We start from the raw sequence: 10,376 nt of genomic DNA on the forward strand, positions 1-10,376 counted from the left end.
ATTTTTATACAAAAAACCTTATATTTCTTATCAGTTGCACAAAGCTCAATTAACACATTTTTTTTTTTTAAATTTTTTTTTTTTCAACGTTTATTTATTTTTGGGACAGAGAGAGACAGAGCATTAACGGGGGAGGGGCAGAGAGAGAGGGAGACACAGAATCGGAAACAGGCTCCAGGCTCTGAGCCATCAGCCCAGAGCCTGACGCGGGGCTCGAACTCCCGGACTGAGAGATCGTGACCTGGCTGAAGTCGGACGCTTAACCGACTGCGCCACCCAGGCGCCCCAACACATTTTTTTTTTTTTTTTTTTTTTTTTTTTAAACAAATGAGCTAGGGGTGCCTGGGTGGTTCAGTTGGTTAAGTGTCCGACTTCAGCTCAGATCATAGTCTCATGGTTCAACCCCACGTTGGGCTCTGTGCTGACAGCTCAGAGCCTGGAGCCTGCTTCAGATTCTGTGTCTCCCTCTCTCTCTGCCCCTTCCCTGCTTACACTCTGTCTCTGTCTCTCTCTCAAAAATAAATAAACATTAAACAAATGAGCCAAAGCATTATTATAAAGCTAGAATTTAACTAATAGAATAGTAATAAAAACAGTTATCCTTTTTGAATTTACTGTTTGTTACTGAACCAAAATGCTATGTACACTTGGGCAGAAATAAATGTGTTCGATTTCTTAGATTCCAAGACTTAGAAAATATTTAAAAGCAATGATGTGTAATTCCTTGAATGAGCTTTGATAGTAATAGGAATCTCTAAACAAATCAAATTGTGAACCAATTAGGTAATGCAGTTTTTAAGACCTTTACCTCTTAAAACGTGAGGTGAAGGAAAACATGGTTTGGAATTCAGTTTTAAACCATAGTAGTCCCCCTTATCCACAGTTTTGCTTTTGGCAGTTTCAGTTACCCATGGCCAACCCTCCACAGGAACCAGATGATCCTCTTCCTGACAAGTTGTAAGAAGGTCAATAGTTGGCTGATGCTCTGTCACAATGCCGGCATCATGCCCCTCACTTCATCTCATGATGTAGCATTTTATCAGCTCACATCACCACAACAAGAAGGGTGAGTACAGTAGAGTAAGATGTTTCGAGAGAGACACAAAATTCGCATAACTTTTATTATAGTATATTGTTATAATTTTACTATTAGTTATTGTCAATCTCTTACTGTACCTAAATTACAATTAGATTTTATCAAAGGTATTTATGTGTAGGAAAAAAAACAGTATACATAGGGTTTGGTACTGTTTGAGGTTTTGGGCATCCCTTACGGGTCTTGGAATGTATCCCCCATGGATAAGAGGGAACTACCGTAATTTTAAAGCAGTAATACGATGCAATATTCCATAACCAAAGATTATAATAAAATATATGACCAATCACACTAAATGGGGGTAAATAAAGGCTATAAGTAGTCCCATATCAGTCAAGTCAGCTTTTGTCACCAAACAGATATTGCAACTTGCAAAAAAGTTTTTAGTTTTCAAATTTTGGGAATTCATAATTGTGGTTAAGAGACTGTGCATCTGAAGATGCTAGTCCATTCAGTTTCTTTAAAAAAAAATCATTCTTAGTTTAAATCAAAGCTCGTAATCCAAATGATCATGAAAAGAGTTACAATTTGGAAATGGCCAAACTTCCATTTGTGGACCATAATGAATTAATGTACACCATGTTATCAAATTTCTTTAGTTATTTGTGTGGTCTTAAACAAATTCTTTTAATTTTACCCTTTAATATTTTTCCTGTATTTTCCTTCTTAAGAATAGTGAAATGTTATGATGCTTTTCTAGGAAACATATTTTGAAGCAGTACCTCACCAGTCTTTTCTTTTCCAAATGTTTTAATTTTATATCTGTGGCAGAGATTATAGGAGTTTTACTTCAGAACTCATTACCCATTGTGGGATGATTTTAGATTGCATTTATCTAAGCACAGTGGCATTTTCAAGAAAGGTCATTCATGGGAGGAGTTTGTGACCATTGGTGTGGCTGGGACTGTTGGCTAGCCAGTATCCAGCCCCTCTTTCTTTCTTACTAATAAAATCTAATTTTGTTTTGGGTTTGTTACCCCCCAAACTATTTGCCACACAGTTTTAAACAGTGAGATTTAGGCAGAAGTGATTTGGTGGAGTTTCTGAGAAAGCATTGATAGGGGCCTGACTCAGCAGGCAGGGCCCTTTGCTCTTCACCTTCATCTTTCTTCCTGCTTGGAATGTGGTCACCACACCTAGGTGGAGTCAGGAGCTCTGTGACAGCCAAGAGGATGGCTCATGGCTAGGGATAGCTGCATAGAAGGAAGAACATTAGGTTCTGTGGAGCCTTCATTCCATCTGGATTTTCTTTTTTCACATAAGGGAAATAGAAAACCACTAATTTGTCTAAAAGCACTGTTTTATGGGTCTCTTCTTCATAACTAATGCATTTTCTAGTACAATCAGTGTGAGTGATCTTCAAATTATTTTCTCTGTTAAAATCAGTTACTTTTTAATTGCTGTATAATTCTAGGCTGAGAAGGGGACTTTATAATCTGGGTTTTGGTTACATGTGGGTACATAGATATAAGATATGCATATTTGTATGTATATATGTATGTCATATGTGTACACATATACGCAAAAATTCTTGAGCTATACTTTGATTAGTACATTAAATCTATTATATTGTATGCATGTTATTTCTTAATAAAAGAAAGCTATTTTAATTATTACAGAGTGATGGGATCTGATAATTTGCAATAGACATGGTGAGGAACAAGATGAAACAATATAATTCTTTAAAAAATATTCAATAACCTCTGTTCTAAGTGCCTAAGACAACTACTCATTTCTCTTATTAAAAAATGGTTCTCCTATATTTATGTTTTCCTTTAATCATGTTGCTGGCAAGTATTCTAGAACTGCATATTCCAACACTATTCACTCTCTCAACATTCTTTTTCTTATATTCTTGACAGCTATATGCATGCCTCCACCAGCAGCAGCCATTTTCATCCTCTGAACCCTAAATCTTGGGTGACCTCAGCTGTTACTCAAACGTCTCATTCCTCTATGGCTTATCAGAATTCAAGACTCTGTGGTAACTGACCTGTTATGGACCTGTGGACACAAAATGGTTAAAACAGTAAACCTAGACCCTAGCTTGGAGTTTTCTTGTATTGTAGTATGCTATGGGAAGTATCATAGTAAAAATATGACAAAGAGGAATTTTTCTTCTAGTATTCAAAATGAAAGTTATTCTTTGTGCTATTAAAAAAAAAAGAACATATTTCCCTCTATGACTCCCACCACTCCCACCTGCAAATTGGTGATGAAAAAATCGTATACTGACAGAGACTATCCTGTTTAAAATTTAACCCTTGTGTAGATTTGAGGTCAAAGAGGAATTGGAACAACCACAGCAACAGAAGCACGTTTGGTAAAGACTCTTGCTTAAAGTATGAGATTGAATAATTATAGAAAAAGAGATGAAAATTTTCTGTGAGAAATCATTAAAGCTTCCATACAAGAAAGATCATTTACTGTTATAGAACATGAATTATTATTGGGAAGAAAAAGTCAGTAAATAATTCAGGCCTGGGATGACAAAGGAAGAAGAGTTTAACAGGATCAAATTGTAAATAATTTCCCTAGCTATATCTAGCTAAGGCTTCTTATAATTCCTAAGGGTGGGGGGGATGGGGGTTGATTTTAATGAAGGAATCTGCATAGGTGGTTACTGTATTTTAATATTTAGGTCAGTTATTTGTAATGAATTTGTTCTGCATTAAAAGAACACTTTAGGCATTGTTATAAGCTAGAATTTGGGAATTTGAATAGCCCTCAACTGACAATTGCAGTAAAAATTCTGGTGCTCAAAGTAGGTGGTGCAAAGAAATAGCACCCCTTAAAAATGTGCTTTTACAAGACTTATTCCTGTCTGTCTTGGTTAACACCTTGCTGTGGCACACAGTGGGAAGCAGTGGGGGGGTGGGGGGTGGGGGTGGGCGGGGCTTTATCTTGCCAGTTAAGGGTAACCAATAAAAGAGAGGCAGTTCTTGCAAAGCTGGATTGCTGGTGTGATGATTCACTTTAACTTTTTGACCACTGAAAGAAGCTTTATTTTATATGTGATATAAACACATGTGTTTGTAACCAGCTGACAATTATCAAATGTCAAAGCTAGCTTTCATATTTTCTTGTTGATAAGAATAAGTAGTGGTCTAAGTGATCTTTACTCTTGTCTTACATATTATTCTCCTCTATTATATTCATTTTTCCTTCCAGATGGTGAAAAGTAATATAAACTTAATTCAAGCCACTTGGAAAATATGGAAATGTGTAATAAAGAATATAATCCTGCTTCTCTGGATCTCTTTCCAATGTCTTTCCTTGTACTTCTTTTTGTGTTGGCAAACTTTCAGAATAAAGGGTGCCAAGTCAGCGATCCCTATTATATAACTGAACAAGTGTATATATAATAGCAGTCACAAAAATAACTCAGACAGAAGTGATTACATAATTAACACAATTGCACCCTACTTTGACAAATGGCAGAGATTTTTAAGAGGCATTAGAAAACTGTCCCCCCATTCTATAGTTCTAAATTATTTGTAAAATCACAGATAGCACAAACTTCTTTCCATGTAATAACCACATTGCTTGCTTTCTAATCATTTCCCAGGATCATCTGAGTTGAATGAATTTGGGTTACATGGGAGTGAATACTGAATAGAGGGGTAACTTTGGAGCACGAAACACTTGGAAAACAGGGAAAGATGGTCAATGAGTAAAGAAGATGATAAGGGATTCCTAGGGGATGAGGGAGAAGAGGATCAGAAGGGGAAGTGGAGTATAAAATAACATGGGATGGTGTCATAGATAGGGTGACTAGGGTGACTAGATAATTTGTAGTAAAATTGAGAAATTTTCAAGAGTGAAAATGGCGCTATTAATAACTGTACTGGTACAACAGCCTGGATTATACAGGGAAAATCAGAAAATATGGTCATTTTAGACCAACTTTTTATAAATAAGCCTACAGCCCTGGTGGCAGCCAACTGTTTGCTACCTTTATTCTATATATGATAAGTTGTTGATATGACTTTCCTTAATTTCACACTTACTATCATTTATCATTTACCTCTTATCACTTTTCACCTAGCAAAAGAAAATGCCAGATGGGTGTTATTTATCCTTACTGGGGGTTCTTTAAAGAGATTGCTTATCCAGGAGTTAGTGTAAAATGTTGATGAGGCCAAGATCAGGTTTCAGTCATCATGAGATTGAGTTAGTCACTCTATTTTAGGGTCCAGGCTTCATTCTCAGAACTGCTAGTAAAGATCTGTGCTATTGGCTCTTTATTTCATGGTAATTTTAAGCCAGAACTGGCATGCTGGACTCTTGTCTTTGCTTCTCTGTAGAGATTATTGCAACATTTTTGCTGTCCTCAAAGAAGTCTTTAATATGCAATCCTCAGTAACAAACATCTTAAAACTATTTGCATCTTCACATCAGTATGCTGTGTCCACTGTGCATATTTGGAAACCAATACATCAAACCTCAGTTTGCAAAACATAATTTGAAGAATACTTACAATAGGAAACAAGGCTAAATTCCTATCTATTTTGAACTGATCCTGAAGCAGTGCTTCTGTATCTGCTTTCACCCTGGGCCTGAACTGTTCATTGAGAACTGAGACCCTTTCGGCTTGGAATTCAAGTTAAGCATGGTCTTGGGACTTGGCTATTGCTGAAAGAATCCCGAAAGAGCCCCTTGTCAGTCTGAGGCCACTAGGGCTAGCATGTGGCACTTGGTACCATCAGAACAGGTTTATTGTAGCCATATCTCCCTAAAGTCTCCCTCTTTTCTGATAGGACTCAGACTAGCTGGACTCGCCACCTCAAGATGCCTCAAGGAGCCCTGGGTACATGATAGAAAGAAGTGGAAACTTGGAGGAGTATAGACATTGCTTAGAGACTTTCTTCTCTTACTGGCAGGAGGTGGTGCTCAGTTCTTCCTCTCTGGCAACAGAGTGGGATAGGGTTGCACATCAAATTACGAAGAGATCATCTGGTCACCTGCTTTTTAAAGAATAGTCTCTGGTGGGATTTCTCAAACTGGTATCTTTGAGCTCTCTGTGAGAATTTAAAAATTTTTAATTTTCATTTAAACAATAATTTAAAAGTAAGAAGCATATTGTGCATCATCTGAATGACCTCCCTATGGCCAAGTGCTACTCTGCAATTTTAGTCTGTTTTTATAATTGAGTTAGCACCAAGCAATTCTACTTTAATCAGGGAACTAATGAGAAAAGAACCAAAGCAGACTTAATATGTAAATGATGTGTTTATATCAAGTAAAGGCATAATATCACTATAAGCTATATGAACAATGGTTTACAGTAATTTGGATGAAAAACAGTGATGAGGTAATGGAGTCTTGCACTACCTGGTTTTAGCCTGACCAAATTCATCAAATTCATGCTACCAGTAGTTATGGGGAAAACAATTATCTTCTGTCACATCACATTGAGACCTTTAATTTAAAACTTATTGGTTTTATTGGTTGGTTTATATTCAATTTATAGATGGGTATTCTTTATAGTTACATAAGCCCTGTGAGTATAAGGAATTTATACCTAGTTGTAACTGTGTACAAGTATGGTTAAAAGCATGTGTTGAGAGGCCAAATTTCCTGGGTATTCATGTTACCACTGCCACATACTAGCAGAGTAATCTTGGGAATGTTACTTAACCTCTCTGTGCCCCAGTTTCTTCATCTGATTTGGGATAATAAAATATCAGCTACTATTATTGTCAAGAGGAATTGAATACATGTAAATAATTAGAATAGTACCTGGAGATGCTAGATATTCCTATGGTAAAAGTAATTTAGCTCAGTAACTTAACAGAAGATCCCAAAGTGTGAGAAGCCTGCTCTATTAGATAAAGTATATGGAATAATAAGTAACATTTATATAGCACATTAAGTTTAAAAGTACTTTTTCATATACATTATTCCACTTAGTCTTCAACATCTAACCTGAAAGCTAGATAATATTTTTTATCATTTTAAGGATGAGGAGACTAAAGCTTCGAAAACGCGTTTGTCATGAGCATTTGATATTTTTCTTCCCCATGGAGAATGAAGGGATATTTTGTTCAAACATTTTCCCATATTCTTTCGGGTTGCTAGGAAGCCCAGAGCTAATTTTATACTTTAGTACACATTAGTACTTGTGAAAAGACTTAATGGTCTGAACATATATGTTATATTTTTTCTTTTCACTTGGTTTTCCATCCCAATTTATATTTTCCCTGATTCTGAAATTTTATGTATACTATTTTGTTATTTGGAATTTTTATAATCTGTCTCATATACATTTTGGAAAATTTTGAGTCATAAATAAATAAACTGACCCATGGTTACATAACTGGTAAGATTCAGATCTTGACCTCAGTTCTTTTGCCTTCATGGAGAAGTCACATTTATGGAGCATTAGTGTGACCTGGTGATTTATATTCATTATCTCATGTAATCTGCACAATAATTAGTATGAGGTATGTTATTGCTCTCTTTATTTTCAGATGAAGACATTGAAGCTTATAAAAGTTTTAAAAATTTCCTAAAGTTAATAAGTATTGTTGTAATTTTTGTTCCTATAAATTGTTCTTAAACAAAAGCATGAGCTTCCTCTTTTAACTTCTGTCCCCCTGTAAGGGTTTAGGGCAAGATCTTTGTGTCAGTCTCCCTCGCCCTGTCCCCCACTTATGGCTTTGCCAAAAACAAAACTTCCATCCCAACTACTTGCCACTTAAACAAGATGTTTATCATTTTTTAGCTAAAAAGAATATTTGTTATAATAGAAATACCATAAATACCAAGCAAAGATGGTTCCCACCTTACAGTGTCCTTAGTAAACTTTTAGGGTTACCCAGAGCATAGTGCTCTTTTTGTCACTGTTGTACACTTGCCCAGGATTCACATCTAGTTTCTAGAAAGAGCCAAAAAAAAAAAAAAAAAAAAAAATCAGAGACTGGTGCCCCAGGGGTGAGGTAGCATGCAAATCTATGCTCCCTGATACTGGCCAACTTACCTATTTCTTTTCTTGGGTCAGTTTTATGTTTTTTATAGGACTTGAAGATTGTCGCTCTGATTGGCTCCTATCAGCACATTTTCTGACTATTCCAAACGTGTGATAGGATTGCTTCTCTAATTGCCAGTCAGCTATTGGCTGGAGTCAGGCAAGCGGAAAGCCTGGGATTGTCCCTTGCCATTATGACCTCAACTGATGTCATAAGGGAGCATGGGAATCATTAAGTACCATCTAGAGAACAGAGTAAATGACATTTGACTTTCAGTTGCCCTGCCATCATTCTACATCAGTCTTTATAGTTTCCCAAATAGTTTCCCAAATAGTGATGGTTCCCAAACTTTAGTCATTTGATTTTCATGATTTTTGCCATATCCTCATATCACCTTTGCTATTCTTTATTTAAAGTTTCTTTAATGTAATGGCATTTTTACTTAAATAAATTATTTGGAAGGAAGACTTTATATTGCCATCATTAATGGGAGAACAGTTACACTTATTATTAATAGATGATAATCTTAAAACTAAGTAAAATGAGAGTAAGACAATAGTATTAAATTCTTTCCAGACATAGGGATTGGGAATTAGGAGGCCTGTCATTTATTTCTAACAATCCCGTAAACTATCTCATAAACTATAAAATAGTATACGATCAATGCAACTTTTAGTGCCATCACTTTCCTCATTTGAAAAAGCTTCAAAACCATTTACCATGTTATCTGTGAGGAAAGAGGAGAGATTTCCTATGCCAGAAAGTAAGTAGAGACTACAGGGCATTAGACTGTAAAGGAGCCAACAGAGGTTGGAAACTATAAGTATCAGCGGCGTGATACAGACCTTAAACCAGAGGGTGCCAAGTTTGACAAACGTCCCCTTTGGTTTCACCTAGAAAGTTTACTGAACCCTACTTTCAGATTTTGAGTAGTAAGATTAATAAAGAAAAGCAAAAACAGGGTGCAATCTTAGATAAAGAGCTTAGAAGCCGTTCAAATGAAGGGAAGAATCACAGTAGTGGAGAAATAAAGAGGGGAAGAAAAAAGGAGAGCATATGTTCTCAGTGTTAAAAATTACACATCCTGATTCCTAAACAAAATTCTGCTTCAGATGATACTTCTATATTAATCTAATGACTTTGAAAATATACACACATCCTGAAGGTTCTTTTACCTTTTTATGGGCTTATAAAATACCTGAGTTGCTTAGGTGGTAGTTATATTTGTGGATATTATTGGTCACGAGATGAACAAAGAAAGACCTAGAAGGAGTCTCTTAGGAAAAGTACACAGATTACAGAACCATTCTAAATATAATTTGTTTTTCAAGAAAAATTCAAATAAACTATTTATTGCTCCAATATAGGGATTATTTTATGAAAGCCCTGATAAAAATGTCATTGGGGATGATTATCAGACTCATTCTTTCAATGATTCAGTTGCCAAGAATGCAAGAATATAACTTGGTTAAAGTCTTGGATAACTTGTTATGATGTATTTTGAAAAAAATATATGAGGAAAAAATGAAAATTGCTAGTTGGATATTGTGGCAGTTTTAGGAATTGGGCTGAGACTAAGGAGTGTTCACAAATAATTAAAAAAGGAAAAAAACTGCAAAGATGACGTAGAAGCAATGAAAAAAAGTTAGAAAGTGTCTTTAAATCAGTTGAGCAAGATTTGGGGTATGAATAGGTGTGCTGATAATAACGGTAAGAATAAGCAGAGCCAGACATCAACCTGAAACTATTCCAGGGACATGCTGCTGTGAATATATTCAATAGCTGCATATCTTCATTGTGCATAGGGAATAGTTACATATATGTTACCTTAAGATTAGATTGCTTCCCAGAGAGCCAAATGGGGAGTTCACAAATTTATGGATTAACATCTTTTGAATCCTATGGAAAAGTAAGTCATAAAGACACACATTTTATTTGTCTTTTTCTGTCTTCTCCAAAGCAACAAAAATCCAATTTCCCCTACCAATTTAAGTCCCATAGCTCTAAATGTGGTTACAGGCTCACATCATTTTGAAGGGCAAAGAACCACTTTGGGTATGGGGAGCTTTCAAAACTATCTGCTACTTAAGACTGAAAAATGGGATATCAGCTCAAGATTTCTGGTTCTGGATCTTTGAAATCTTAAATTCAACATTTTAAAGAAGATCATTAAATTTTCCTACTTTCTAGAGATGTTTACCTGTCATGACTGGATTTCCCCACCTCAGCATGAGTAGTCTCCAGGCCTTGAATGTGACTTGATGTTCAGTAGGCTCTCAATTAAATTTTGGCAAATTTGGGGCACCTGG

At 35.9% G+C, this 10,376-nt stretch overlaps 1 protein-coding gene across 3 annotated transcripts in view; it reads right to left on the reverse strand.

The window, feature by feature from the left end:
• The window catches only part of EPC1 (enhancer of polycomb homolog 1), a 105,416-nt gene extending 97,218 nt beyond the window's left edge, over window positions 1-8,198 (reverse strand). Inside the window, exons 1-2 of one of the 3 annotated variants that reach the window (XM_045466188.1) lie at window positions 8,079-8,198; window positions 7,884-7,976 (exon numbers count right to left, since the gene is read on the reverse strand). The gene's annotated coding sequence lies outside the window, so the exon portion shown is untranslated. The remainder of the gene's footprint in view (window positions 1-7,883; window positions 7,977-8,078) is intronic. The other 2 variants (XM_045466190.1, XM_045466189.1) reach the window with 2 other exon arrangements.
• Between the last annotated feature and the right edge of the window lie 2,178 nt (window positions 8,199-10,376).

This window comes from Leopardus geoffroyi, chromosome B4 (genome assembly GCF_018350155.1).
Source record: "Leopardus geoffroyi isolate Oge1 chromosome B4, O.geoffroyi_Oge1_pat1.0, whole genome shotgun sequence".
NCBI classification, from domain to species: domain Eukaryota; kingdom Metazoa; phylum Chordata; class Mammalia; order Carnivora; family Felidae; genus Leopardus; species Leopardus geoffroyi.